The sequence below is a fragment of the Staurois parvus genome, unplaced genomic scaffold (assembly GCF_062004578.1).
Source record: "Staurois parvus isolate SC_StPar_1 unplaced genomic scaffold, SC_StPar_1.0 ptg000684l, whole genome shotgun sequence".
Lineage (NCBI taxonomy): Eukaryota > Metazoa > Chordata > Amphibia > Anura > Ranidae > Staurois > Staurois parvus.
This window is the reverse complement of record NW_028318480.1, coordinates 1,567,897-1,582,493: the sequence shown is the minus strand read 5'-3', so window position 1 is coordinate 1,582,493 and position 14,597 is coordinate 1,567,897. Positions and strand designations below refer to the sequence as shown.

At 42.1% G+C, this 14,597-nt stretch overlaps 1 long non-coding RNA gene across 1 annotated transcript; it reads left to right on the top strand.

Moving 5' to 3' along the window:
* Positions 1–5,368: 5,368 nt before the first annotated feature.
* Positions 5,369–8,016, top strand: LOC149447485 (uncharacterized). The gene is made up of 2 exons (XR_016305865.1): positions 5,369–5,576; positions 6,972–8,016. It is a non-coding gene; the product is annotated as an uncharacterized LOC149447485 (long non-coding RNA).
* The last annotated feature ends 6,581 nt before the right edge of the window (positions 8,017–14,597 follow it).

Sequence of the window (14,597 nt, the reverse complement as noted above, 5' to 3'; positions counted from 1 at the left end):
ACTGTGAAAAATTATATGTGAAAGGACTTTCACATATAATTTTTCACAGTTTTGCTTATTTGTATTATTTGCATTGTATTATTTTTCTGTAATATCTGTTTATCTATCTTTGAAATGTTGATATTTAGTATTTTTGACTTCAAGAGGTTAATTTTCAAATTTGATAGTTCTCTTCCTCCATTTTTTTTAATTTTTATTAAGTTGGGTAGAGTTACTCTGGGGTTCACTATATAAAATAGTATATCACTTGCATATACTGCTACCTTATGCTCCACCTCCCCTATCACAATTCCTTTTACATCTAAATTCCTTTGTACGGTCGCCAAAAGCAGTTTCAATGATATAACAAAAAGTATGGGAGAGAGTGGACATCCCAGTCTGGATCCATTGTGCATTTAAATAACTGACAGCGAGCTATTAACCTTGACCGCTGCTGTTGAGGAACTGTATAACGTTTTAATCCATTGCATAAGTTTTGGTCCTATTGCCAAACATGTGTCAAACATAAATCCTCAATCTACCCTATCAAAGACTTTCTCAGCATCAATTCATAGGACTATTGCCGGATGATTTTCTTCTTTGCTTTTTTGCAAAAGCAATAATTATCTCAATCCATTATCTTTTCCCTTCCTCCCCAGGATAAAACCCACCTGATCTAAATGGATTTATTCTGGCATCATTTCTTTCATCCTATTCTCTAAAACCTTTGCATATAATTTTGTATCTATGTTTAATAGCAATATGGGTCTGTAACTGGCACATTGGGATGGGTCTTTCCCTTCTTTTGGTAGGATTTCAATATATGCCTGCAATGACTCCACTCTGATTTCCATTCCCTCTCCTAAAGCATTCATGTACTTGCCCATCTTAGGCACCAGTTCTTTAAATTTCCAGTAATATCTCAACATATATCCATCTGCTCCAGGGCTCCTACCTGCAGCTGTACTCTTCAATACTGTATAGATTTCTTCCTGTGATATAGGGTTATCTAATACTGCTAATCTCCCTTCCTCTAGTCTAGGTGATCCTTCCTCTAGTCTAGGTAATCCAGCCTCTTTTAAGTACGCCTGTCTTTTTTTCCCTTCTTTCTTCCTCTGATTTTATCGAGTTTTTAGAGTTTCTTTCATATAATTCACTATAGTATTTTTTAAACATTTTAGCGATATCAGTTGTTTCAGTGGTTGAATGTACCATTTCTCCATTCTTATCTTTTATTTTCTCTATATAGCTCCTTGATTTCTTTTCCTTCAATCTTCTCATTAAATATTTTCCTGGTCTATTCCCCCACTGATATATCTATTTTGTAACTAAAGGCTCTTCTCATTTCCTGTTCCATCAGCTCATTTAATTCTTCTCTTTTTTGAGTTATCTTCTGTTGTATTTCTATTTCTATTTTCTCCTTATGTAGTTGTCCTAAGTCATATAGTTCCCTAAGCAAACTTGTTTTCTCTCCCCGTTCTTTCTTTTTTTCAGCTCCCATTGAGATTAGGATTCACTTTATATAAGTCTTATGTGCTTCCCAGATAGTAGCAATGGAAACCTCTTCTGTTTAATTGAGTATAAAATATTCCTCTAATTCACTCTTCTTCTATCCATCTCGACATCCTGTATAAGCGCCTTGTTAAATCTCCACGTACGACCTTCACTCCTGTCCCTTTCCAACCTTAGTCTTGTTATAACAGGAGCGTGGTCTCATAAGGTCATTACCTCTATTTTGGACTTTACCAAAGATTCTAACAGCCTATGTTCAATCATTATATAATCCAAACTTGAGTACATCCCACGCACCGGAGAGAAGAAGGTATAATCTCTATCTTTTGGGTGTTTAATTATCCATGAGTCCATCAGCTGGCACTGATGTAACATTTTCTTGACCAACTTCAGATTTTTACCTTCGTCTCTCCATGTACGCAATGAAGTATCCATCAAAGGGTCCATACAATTGAAATCCCCTGCTACAATCAGGTAACCCTTCTTAAATATTTGAAGTTTTCTTAGCAGGCTCTCTAGATATGTCATGGAGTTCTTATTAGGGCAATAAATATTTGCTAATGTGCATTGTATCCCCTGTAATTTTCCTTTCAAAAATAGAAAATGACCTTCACGATCAACTAGTCTATCTTCCAAAGTAAATATTAAATTTTTTGCCATCCCAACTCCAACCCCTTTTTGCATGTTTAATTGGTGAATCCGCACAGTACTACGTTGGGTAGTATTTAGAATATCATCTAATTTGCGTCCTGTGATAAGTATGTCTCTTGCCGAAACACTATATCAATGGAATGTTGATGAATTTCCCTAAGAATCTTATGCCTTTTAGTCAGGGTATTTACCCCTTTCATGTTATATGTCATAAAATTACTCAAGGTCATTCTTACTTCTGGCTATCTTCTCTGAGTACCCACTTACAGGAGCCTGAGTATATAAGATTTGAAACAGAAAAATATCTTCGGAGTGACCTTTATCCCCCACCACCTTCCCCCCAAAACCCCTGCCCATCTTACCCCCACCCCTCATCCATCCCTATTTTTTGTCCCTTTTGGTCCATTTCCAAGCCCTGGAGTCTGAAGTAATATATATTCCAACACTCGACTCCTCTTTGGGGTTCTTCTCAAAACACGTCTTCCCAACCAGAACACCATTCCCAATACCTCCTACTTCCATATATACTTAAGGAGAAGGGTGGGGTTAGAGGGAAAAGGAGAGCAGAGATGCAAAAAAAAAGAGGGGGGAAAAAAGTAATCTATACATGTACCGTGTTTCCCCGAAAATAAGACGTCTTATATTTTTTTGGCTCAAAAAAAACACACTAGGTATTATTTTCAGGGTAGGTCTTATTTTTTATATGTCCAGGTGTGGACAGGGGGTCCAGAGGTGAGCTGCAGGCAGTTGTGGATGAGGGTTACTATGGAGTGGGCCAGCTGATGACAGTTGTGAGCTGCAGTCAGGTGTTGCAGGGGAGACATGACAAGTGAGTTTCAGAGAGGGTGCAGATATGAGCCACAGACAGGGTGCAGATATGAGCCACAGACAGGGTGGTGCAGGGGTGAATTGCAGACATGGGGTGCAGAGCTGAGCTGAGCTGTGGCCAGGGGGTGCAGAGCTGAGCTATGGCTGGGGGGTGCAAACGTGGGTTGCAACTCAGCTCACCTCTGCACCCCCCTAGCTGCAGCTCACCTATGCACCCTGTCTGCAACTCACCTGACTCAATTTACCTCTGCAACACCCGACTGCAGCTCACCTTTGCACACACCCCCCTCCCCCTTCACTGCCCTCATATGGTTAGCTAGATTGCAAAACACAGTTGTCAGCAACCGGCACCTCTCTATAGTAAGCTCCGCCTCTTCCCCACTGGCCGGTGATCACCCCTAGGGTATCGCCGTCCATGCATTAGGCTGCAGGAGGAGATGCCCCACCCCTAAACACACTGCATACTGCACCCGCAGATATCTGTTCCTTCCTTGTCCCACAGTGAGTACAGAGGTAGGGAGGTTCTGTGGGAGCGGATGGTGCTGTCACTTCAGCCATGCTTCTGTGTTTATAAGAGACAGTAGATATGGGTGTGTGCAGGGCCAGTGCTGGAGGTGACAGAATGGCGTTCCGCCATGTTACGGCTGAAAAAAGCCCTGATCACAACTAGGTCTTATTTTCGGGGTAGGTCTTATACTTTAGCAATTCCCAAAAATAGCACTAGGTCTTATTTTCGGGGTAGGTCTTATTTTAGGGGAAACAGGGTATATATGCAAACATACACATATATTTATAAACCTCTCCTCTCTCCCCGTAATCACCCCCACGCGTACCACCTGCTGGATAAATGAGGATATGAAGGGGAGAATATTTGGGTACAAAAACCCACTTATCTCTTCCTAAGTCTACACTCTGCTTAACCCCTTCCGACTATCCTGGGATATCAATTTTCTGAATATCAAGTCTTACACAAAAAGCATTTAAGTCCGCTGGGAATTTCAGTCTCGCCGATCTCCCATCTTTCCACCCAATCAAACATGCTGGGAAGCCCCAACTATATCGAACGTTCTTTTTACGCATTAATTCTAGTAGTGGTTTCAAAGATCTTCTCCTGGCCAATGTCTCTGGCGCTATATCAGCAAAAATTTCCAAGTTCGCTTCTCCATGTTTTACTACAGAGTTTCCCCATAACTTCTTCCAGATGTTTGCTTTATCTTCATAGCAATGGAATCGCACTATTACATGTCTAGGGGCCTCTGGTGTCACACCTTCAGGTTGCTTAATCCTATGTACCAATTTTCAGATGCTTTGTCAGTGGTTTACTTATTACTGGATTAAAAATCCTTCTCATTTCATCCTGTAAATCTTCTCCTGATGTTACTTCTGGCAAACCCCTGATCCTCAAATTGTTCCTTCTATCTTGGTTCTCTTGATCCTCCAGTCTATATGCTATCTTCCTTTGTTCTCTTCGCATTTCCTCTGTTTCCAATTTAACAATTATTTGTGCCTGTTCTCTAGTTTTCCTTCTGTTTCTTCAACTCATCACAGGACCTGCTCCAGGTCATTGTGTAATAGAGCCATTTTGTTTTTTATAGAATACTCAAGTTTCGCCAACATCTCCACCATATCCCTTTTTGTCAGCATTTGTGACTTTAGTCTCTGCTCTTCAGTATCTTCAGGATCTATTTCACTTTCATTATTTATTGATTCTTCAATCTGATTTAAATTTGATCCCCATAATGATGATCTGGTTTGGTTTCCAGAGTTATTTCTCGACTCATAACTTCTCCTTGTTTCCTGTGGTCTCTCTGGGGTATGACCCACAAGACCTTTCTCCTGGGGGGGTAAATATTTTTTTATTGAGCTTAACTGGGGGGTTTTTGTCCCCCCACTTTTTACAGATTTACTTATTATATTAATAGATTTTCCTTCCAGCTTCAATCCACTATAATTTCCAAATTGTCCTCAGTTAAAACTCCATGCAGGTGTTCTCCTCCTCCCTGGGCCTATAGATCATATCATGTTATAGATCGGTCTTCTCATATTGTCTTCTGACTCCTTGTTCCCCACTGGGTGACCCCACTCCTTTTTACAATTAATGTCCACCCCTTTTATTAATTTAATTACTTTGGCAATTGAGGCACAGACATTATATTATTCATGATAATAGTCACTCACCCTTCCCTCTCGAAATTCAAAGCTTCATCCTTTATCTTCCTCTCCCATTCAAGATACTGCTGTATATTATGGTCTCTTTTGTTAAAAGGGGGCACCCTCCGTGGGGATCGAGGTTCCAATCTCCTAAGTTTTGTGCAGAGCAGTGTCCTCTGGCAAAAACCCGTCTTCATCACACAGGAAGTCACCAGCTTCTCAGTGGCTTCACTGAGGCTTTCTCCAACAATGCAGGGGACCCGAGAGCTCCCGTCCAAAACAGATACTCCCGGCGTCCCGTCTCCTCCGAAGCAGGCGGCTGTTCCCATGATTCCCCGCTACTGTCACGTGGGCATTTCTAAGCGTCCACCTCTCCTCGCTCCAGCTGCCACACTCGCCCCACAGAAAGAGACCCAAACTTCCTTTCTCCACTTACTCCACTTGTACGGCCCCAAGTAAGTAAGAGGACAAGCCAGGCAAGGGGGAGGGCTCTATAGAGCCAGGGTTCCTACAGTCTGGTTGTACAGAAGTTCTACTGATCAACTTCTGTACAACCAGCCTGTTGAGTTTTCCTCAATCGATCAGTGTCACCAGCTATAGCCAGCAGCTTAGATCATTGTATTCTAACGGCGGGCAAGGTTCCTCGCCGTCAAAAACACAATAGCAAAGCAGGAGCATCCCCCATCCGCATCGAGTGTGTAGATGGGGGAATTGGAACAAGTTTTTCATCCAAGCCACTGGTTGAATGGGAAAAAAACAAATGATGAATGTATGAGCTGGCTTAATAAAAACCCTCAGTGTGCAGCTTCCTACTATGGAAACTACATAGATGGTACTCAGAACAAAAGAACATTTTGCATTTTCACACATAGATTTGGAGCTGTTGAGTTAAGCTGGGTACACACTAGAAGTTTTTTTTTTTTTTTGTTCAACTCAGCGGGCTGAATGAAAATCAACACAAGCGATGTTAGTGCAGCGCTCTCCAACGCTGTGCTATTGTATTGACTTGGGGACTCCCACCCGCCAGAACACACCAGTTGCTGATTGAATGTGAGCCAAATGCTAGTTTTCCAGCATGCCATTTGAGAGAAGCCTGTCCTGAGACTGGATCCTGTAGAACAGACAGCAGTACATATTGGCCAAAAGTTGGTTGTTTCCTGTCGAACTGACTGATTTTGGTTGATTTTCGGCCCGTGGGTACAAGGCTTAAGGCTAAGTATGCACAAAGATTGCAAAGCAGCCAATAGTACTAGATAAATACCAAGAGAGGAGCTGAAAGGCAAAATTTTCATTTTTGACTGGGAAACACCTCCAATTACAAGTCAGTCTCACCTCACATTTAATAGCATAGGGTTTCTAAACTACTTGTATACAGAACAATTGTGAGCCACTAGAAAAACAACGTATCTGGGCCTGCCTATAATGACACTTTAATTATTCATTTATTTTTTTACAACATATTTTACTTTTAGTATTATAGAACATCTATCTTTAAGTCTAACTATTAACATTTTATTGTTCTCATTTAGGTTACATTGCATAACACTCCTCAAACTACCTCAGGGTTGCCCTACCTTTTAAAGACAATTTTTAAATATGAAAACTGTGCAAAAGTCTGTGCAGAAGAAACATTACGTTACTTCAGTTTGTAATGCACAAAAATGATCCAAAAATGGTATTTGTCCAGCAGCTCTCTTCAAACTTATAATTGGTGGGGTTTTAAAGCAAGAAGGTCCTAGGCAATTAGCAATGGGGATGCACTAAACAGTAAATGAACAAACAGCCCTGCTTTACTGTACATGCTGGCCTATGACACATGTACACAAATTATTTTATCATTTGTGTTTCAGGGAATTTACACCATAATGCCACAGACAAGTTATGAATTTATCTGAAATTTGTGGTTTCATCTAACAAGGAAAAAATAAAGGCGAAAGTGGGCCATGCACTAAGTAGAGTCTCTTCAGTTATAAAAACCCTGTCTGTGGTTTTCCAATTTTTGACTTTAATACCACTTTAAGTAGTTTGTTTGTGAAACCTGTCTACAAGAAAGAAGAAAAACAAATATCCTGGACATGACTGAAACATCTGTATTATACCACACAATTGAATGAACATCCAAGAGTGGTGATTCCATATATTTTGCCAGGTGTTGTGTATGTATGACTGGATGGAAGTTATATTCAGTGATGAATCGCAAATCTGCATTGGGCAGGGTGATGATGCTGTAACTTTTGTTTCGTGCCTTTCAATGAATTGTATAAAGACGACCTGAAGAAAACATCCAAATTTGCACAATTATTGATGATATGGGGTTGCATGTCAGGGAAAGGTACGGGGAGATGACAGTCATTAAATCTTCAATAAATGCACAAGTTTATATTGAGATTTTGGACACTTTTCTTATTCCATCAACTGAAGGCATCTTGCCATAGGGCAAAAGCTGTGAAAACTTTCCTTTAAGAAAGACATCTAATGTCAATGGCATGGCCTGCAAATAGTCCAGACCTCAAGTTAATTGAAAATCTGTGGTGGAAATGACAGGAAATGGTCCATGACAAGACTTCAACCTGCAAAGCTGATCTGGAAACTGCAATAAGAGAAAGTTGGAGCCGGATAGATGAAGAATACTGTTTGCCGATAGTTAAATCCATGCCTCAGAGAATTCAAGCTGTTATAAAAGCAGAGATGGTGCAACAAAGTACTGGTGGTGTACTGTAGTGTTTTTTTTTTCATGATCCCATAATATTTTCCTCAGAATTGAGTGATTCCAGATTTTTTTCCTCTGCTTGATATGCAAAAACAGTTGCAACTGACTAAGGTTTTCTTTCTTTTCTTTTAAGTGTTGCCTAAAGTCAGAAGGTTTGAATGTTAAATGAAAATAGTTTTGAGGCATCTCTGTGATTCGTTTTTTTTTTCTACACAAACAACTGAATTAACATTTTCCAAGAGTGGGGATTCCATACGTTTTGGCAGGGATTGTATGTACATTTTAAATATATTTATTTTTTAGCCAGGTACACTAGCACAAAGTTAAGTGGTTTTAAAGCCATTTTTTTCTGGTTCCATAATTTTTATTAGAACATAAAGCACATCAATACAACTGGTCACCCACACAAGGGTATAATGCAAAAAACAGATGACAAGCCAGGCGATGGCTACAACAACTTTGTTTACAATAAGAATAATTATAGTGCAGTCTTACAACTTTGGCCTGCTTCAATGATCCAGGATATAGTACCTGGGGGCTCAATATAATAAAAGTGTAGAAAACCACAAAAATCTATGTTTTTATTTTTTGTTAAAAAAAAAAAAACACAAAAAAAAAAAAACCCAGGATAGGAAAAGACAGAGAAGAAGGCAGAAGAAAGGGGACAGGAGGAAGAAGGTCGGGGGAAAGGGATGGTGGAAGTTCCTGCAGGCCTGGGTAGGAGTCAAGACTTAGGAAGTACCCAAACCTAATGGGGATAAGGTAGGGAAGGCGTAGGTCCACCAGGGACTCCATATTTTCAAGAATTTGGCATGAGAATAATGTAAATTTCTGGACATTTTTTCATGTAACATCAGGGTTGTCAAATTGATTTTTACCATTTGAAATGACACTGATGGTTTCTTCCACGCCTTCGCGATGACACGTTTAGCAGCTATGAACAGATAGGTGGCTAATTCTTGTTGGTGAGAGACTAAGCCCTTGATCTGACAATGTAACAGGGCCAGTTTAGCTTCCTTGGGGACAGGGATGTGGAATATGAGTATAGGAGGCCAAAAAACACTGGACAAGAACCCGTAAGGCGTGGACACGACCAACAGGTGTAAAACACATTACCCCGTTGTCCACAGCCTCTGAATCATCTATCATCATACTGGGGGTTCAAACTTACAATGCGGGCAGGGACCCAGTACCACCTAAAGATAACTTTATATGCAGCTTCCATTGTGGTCGTGTTAAATGAGCAATGAGAGATAGAAGACCAAGCTTTTATTCCAATGCTCAGTTCAATGGGGGATCCCAGATCTCTCTCCCAACTAGACTTGTAAGAATGTATGAGGGGGAGTCTACAGTATTCAGAGAAGAGTAAATAAGAGTAATAGTGCCTGAGGCTCCCAGGGAGTGCTGACAGATGTGTTCGAAGGCCATGATCCGATAAGGGAACATAGAGTTGCGTCTCAGAGAAAATACTCAATGGTGGAGTTGGTCATAACGAAAAAACTGTCAGCGGTGCACCATAGGCCTCACGGATAGAGGGCCAAGAAGGGAAGGTACGCAAGGTGAGGAAGTGTCGAACCTGGGTGAAGCCATGAGTTGACCACCAACCAAGCGTCGCCGGCTGTTCCAGATCTGGAGGAAAAAGAGGACTCTTGAGCAGCGGTAAAAGAGGTAGAAAAGGGGACATAAGGTTTCCGGAATTGCGGACTGAATCCCAGACTTTCAGGCTATGGAGCATTAAAGGGCTAGGTGAAGGAGGGGCGAAGCCTATGAGGGAGCCATAGCAGAGCCATCACAGAGATGGGTGCAGAGTTGGGGAGTTCCAGATGTACCCACAAGGGGATATCCATGGTAGCATGAAGAAGGGTGAGTTGAGCAATTTGTGCCGCTCTATAATACTTTGCCACATTAGAGACCCCCAGGCCTCCTCTGAACAAATGGGTGTACAGTGTGAAGCGAAAGACTCTGGGGCGTTTATAAGCCCAAAAAAAAGAGAGAATCCGGTTTTGAAACAGGCGTAAAAAAAAAAAGGAAGGTACTTGAATGGGCAAAAGTCCGGAAGTAATACAACATTTTTAGGAGAATGGTCATTTTTATAGCGTGTATGTGGCCAATCCATGATAGTCCAAAGAAGCTGGTAATAGTTGAGAAGAGGGTGGAATAGGAGCAAGTCAATTTGACTCCCAGGTAGTCTAGAGAAGAGTCCACCCAGGGATAGGGGAAATACAGTTGGAGATGAGAAATGGAGGAAGGAGGGTTTTATGAGGGTTAATCCGGAGGACAGATAATACTGAGAAGCGGGAAAGAAGGCATTGTAGCTTGAGCAGAGAGCTTACGGGATTAGTCAGGGTAAGGAGCGCATCATCAGCGAAATATGGGGTCTGACCAGAGCGCAATGGCCAAGGGTTCAAGTGCCAAGACAAATAGAATGGGAGAAAGGGGGCATCCTTGCCTAGTGCCTAGGGAAAGGGTCGGAAAAGGAGGCCGGCACATTTTACACAGGCTGAGGGAGAGAAGTAAAGTGCTGAAATCCAGGACAAGATGGAATTGTCAAAACCCCAGCATTGTAGGACACATCGTAAAAAATCCCAACATAGGGAATCAAAAGCCTTGCAGATATCAAGAGAGAGAATGAAGCTCGGGATCTTGCAATGATTCAGGATACAGTTGAGTCCATATATATATTTGGACACAGGTACAATTTTAGGTTTTTTTAGGTATTTACAAAAACATATTCAATCTATAGTTATATAATGAATAATAATTTGAGGGTATGTACATCCAAATTAGAGGAAGGGTTTAGGAATTACAGCTCTTAAGAGTAGCCATCTCCCCTTTTTCATGGGACCAAAAGTAATTGGACAATTGAATCAAAAGCGGTTTCATGACCAGGTGTGGGCTACTCCTTCCTTATTTCTTAATCAATTAAGCAGGTAAAAGGTCTGGAGTTGATCCTAAGTGTGGTATTTGCATTTGGAATCTATTGCTGTGAACCTACATCATGTGTTCAAAATCCATCAGAGAGATAGCAGCAACATTAGTGGCCAAATCAACAATTTGGTACATTCTGAGGAAAGAAGAACGCAATGATGATCTCAGCAACATAAAAAGGCATGGACATTCATGGAAGACAACAGTGGTGGTTGATCGCAGGATCCTCTCTATGGTAAAGAAAAACCCATTCGCAACATCCAGACAAGTGAAGGACACTCTCCAGGAGGTGGGCGTATCGTTGTCAAAGTCTACAATCAAGAGAAGACTTCACGAGAGCAAATACAGAGGGTTCACCACAAGGTGCAAACCATTCATAAGCCTGAAGAATAGAAAAGCCAGATTAGACTTTGCCAAAAAAACATCTAAAAAAGCCAGACCAATTCTGGAAATACATTCTTTGCTCGGATGAAACTAAGATTAATCTGTACCAGAATGACGGGAAGAAAAAAAAGTGTGGCGAAGGCTTGTAACAGCTCATGATCCAAAGCACACAACCTCATCTGTAAAACATGGTGGAGGCAGTGTGATGGCATGGGCATGCATGGCTTCCAGTGGCACTGGGTCATTGGTGTTTATTGATGATATTGATGATGTGACAGAAAATAAAAGCAGCCAGATGAATTCTGCAGTGTTTAGAGATATACTGTCAGCCCAGATTCAGCAAAGTTGATTGAATGGCGCTTCACAGTACAGATGGACTATGATCCAAAACACACTGCAAAAGCAACCCAGGAGCTTTTGAAGGTAAAGAAGTGGAATATTCTGCAATGGCTGAGTCAATCACCTGATCTCAACCCAACTGAGCATGCATTTCACCTTTAGAAGGCAAAACTATAAGCAGAAAGACCCACAAACAAAGAACAAGTGAAGACAGCTGCAGTTCGAGCCTGGCAAAGCATCATTACCCAGTCTTTGGAAATGTCCCTGGGTTCCAGACTTCAGACAATCATTGCCAGGAAAGGATTCTCAACAAAGTATTAAAAATGAACATGTTGTTCATGATTATATTAATTTGTCCAATTATATTTGAGCCCCTGAAAATGGAAGGACTGTGTATAAAAATGGTTGCAGTTCCTAAAATTTGTACTTGATATTTATGTTAAACCCCTTGAATTAAAGCTGAAAGTCTGCACTTCAAATTCATTTGGGTTGTTTTGTTTTAATCTATTCTGGTGGTATACAGAGCCAGAAGTATGAAAATTGTGCCTGTGTCCAAATATATATGGACCAAGAATTTCCCCTAAGAGCTTCACATCCTCATTCAACAGGGATATAGGACTAAAGCCCCGAGGGTCAGAGCCATCCTCCGAGGATTTGGCTATCATAGTGATATGAACTCTGAGGGAATCCGGGGAGGGTACGGAACCCCGTTTTAAGTCATTGAAGTAGGCTGGCAGGTGAGGTGCCAAAATGGAAGAGAACTTGCAAAAGTATAGGCTGGAAAAGCCGTCCGGATCAGGGGCCTTTGAGGTACGAATAGTCTTGATGGCTTATACTACCTCTAGTTCCGTAATGTCTGTGTTAAGCGTCTCCATGGCTAACTCACCGAGAGAAGGGAGACGAAGATCTTGAAAAAATGGATCTGCAAGAGCCGTGGGGAAAGGGGCTGGTTTCTCATGTAAGGAAGACAAAAATGTAGCCGTGACCTTGTAAGGGCAAGGGTCCAATGTCAGATCCCCATTAGAGGTGCCTAAATGGAGTGGCTTCTGAAAGTGGCCCATCCCATTCAATTTGTTTGCTAACCTTGTGCCCGGTTTGATCACACAGGTATAGAACTTGTGCTTGGCCCATCTAAGGGCTTTCTCCGCCTGGTCTGTGGCCAAAAGATCCATTTCTGTGGCCAGGGAGCCCCGCTCTGTTAATTGACCACCAAAGGGTGGGATTTCCAAAGGGCGTCCGCAGAGACGAGCTTCGCCATCAGTTCTTGAAGCTTGTGTTCTTTAGCACACTTCTTAGCACAGGCTATCTGAATCAGATGCCCCCGAAGGGTTGCCTCATGAGCTTCCTATAGGGTGGTAGCTGAGGGGAGGGAGCTGACATTGTTGGTGAAAATTGAAGCCAATTTTGGATCTCGGCGCATGAATCCTGGGAAGTCAGAAGAGAATCATTGAGTCTCCAGTGGAAAGTAGGGTGGGGGAGGTAAGAAAGAATAAATGGGTCATGGTCAGACCATGGGGAGGCTGGGATAGTAATTTTACACACCTGGGAAAGATGTCGTAAGGGGACAAAAAAGTGGTCAATCCTGCAGTGGCTATTATGTAGGTGATAATAAAAAGTGTATTCTTGGCCTCTGGGCTGGAGCTCTCTCCAGACATTGAGTAAGCCTTGTGATCAAAGGAGAGTGCACATTTGAGCTTCTAGACCCGGGTCATGAGAGGGATTAGCCCCTGGCGCATATTGTCTGTCCAAAGAAGAATTCAGAGCCATGTTAGAGTCTCCCATGAGGAGTAAAATCCCCTTAGCATGTTGCGCCACTACTTGAAGGAGGTGAGAGAAAAATTTGTTTTGAAAGAGTTTGGGGGTGTAGTAGGATACTAGGATAACCTCCTGGCCATTGAGGGCACCTTGGAGCAGTGGATATCTGCCTGTAAGGTCTGCAAGTTCTTTCGTACAGGAGAACAGAAGTGTAAGGGAATTCCTGTGAGACGGCTGGCGAATAGAAATGTGCACGGAATTATCTGGAGAAGAGTGACCAGGCGTGCACATGTGCACAGAAATGCGCGATCGAGCACAGCGAAGATTGGCGCTAGGCGGACTATTTAAAGGGTGCCTCTGCCTGTGCTTAGTGCTGACTGGTCTTCAGCTGTTCCCCATATCCTGCTTGTTCCTGTGTGATTCTCTTGTTGCTGACCCAGCTTGCTCCTGACTTAACTCGTTTCCTCTCCTGCTTGATACTCGTTCCTGACCTCAGCTCTGCTCCTGACTTTGGCTTGCTTATGATTTGGTACCTTGCTGTTTGCCCATTGATGACCCCGGCTATTCCTATGACATTGCTCCTGTCTCCCATCCCAGCTTCCTGCCTTGCTCTGGTGCACGCCTGGTGATCTACCATACCAGCTCTGCATATCGCTACTCTTCCTGAATCGGTGGTTCATCAGTCTTTTAAGGACTCCAGTTGCAAGTGCTTCAAACAACATCTGCTGGCACTCTTGTCCCCCTGGTCCCTAGACACCCTCTGTTTCACTTCCAGTGGGGTCAGGGATAGTGACACAAGTGAGGCTGATCTCGTCATTTCAGTCTCCAATCAGGCATGTGACAAGAAGTTTATGACTGAATGCTATCAGCACTCCTGTGTTTTTCAGGGGTCGAGGCCAGAAAGAAGGTGGGATAATGCGGAAAGAGAAATCTGGGAGAAGAGGAGGAGAATCTGGTCTCTTGTAAACATACTATATCAATGTGGCTAGTCTTAAGGTGGTGGAATACCTTCGCCTGTTTCACAGGATACTTGAAGCACTGTATATTATGATCAGTCTCAGTTTATTAAAGTTTTTCAGAAACTATACAGAAAAAAAACATGCACATAAACAATTAACATTGGTAGGATATAAAACATAAATACATAATTAGGGCAAGGGAAGGGGGGGAGAAAGAGGGCAGGCAAGAAAACAAGGGCAATAATAAAGAGTTACAGTCTGGCACTGAATATCTTCAATTACAGACCCCAAGGTTAAAGTGCAAGTAGCCTTTCTGTACAAAGTCAGGCCCCCAGAAGGGTACAGATAATAAAGTCTAAAAGAACTGCAAAAGAAGCAAAAACCTGTGGGATGATGTACCA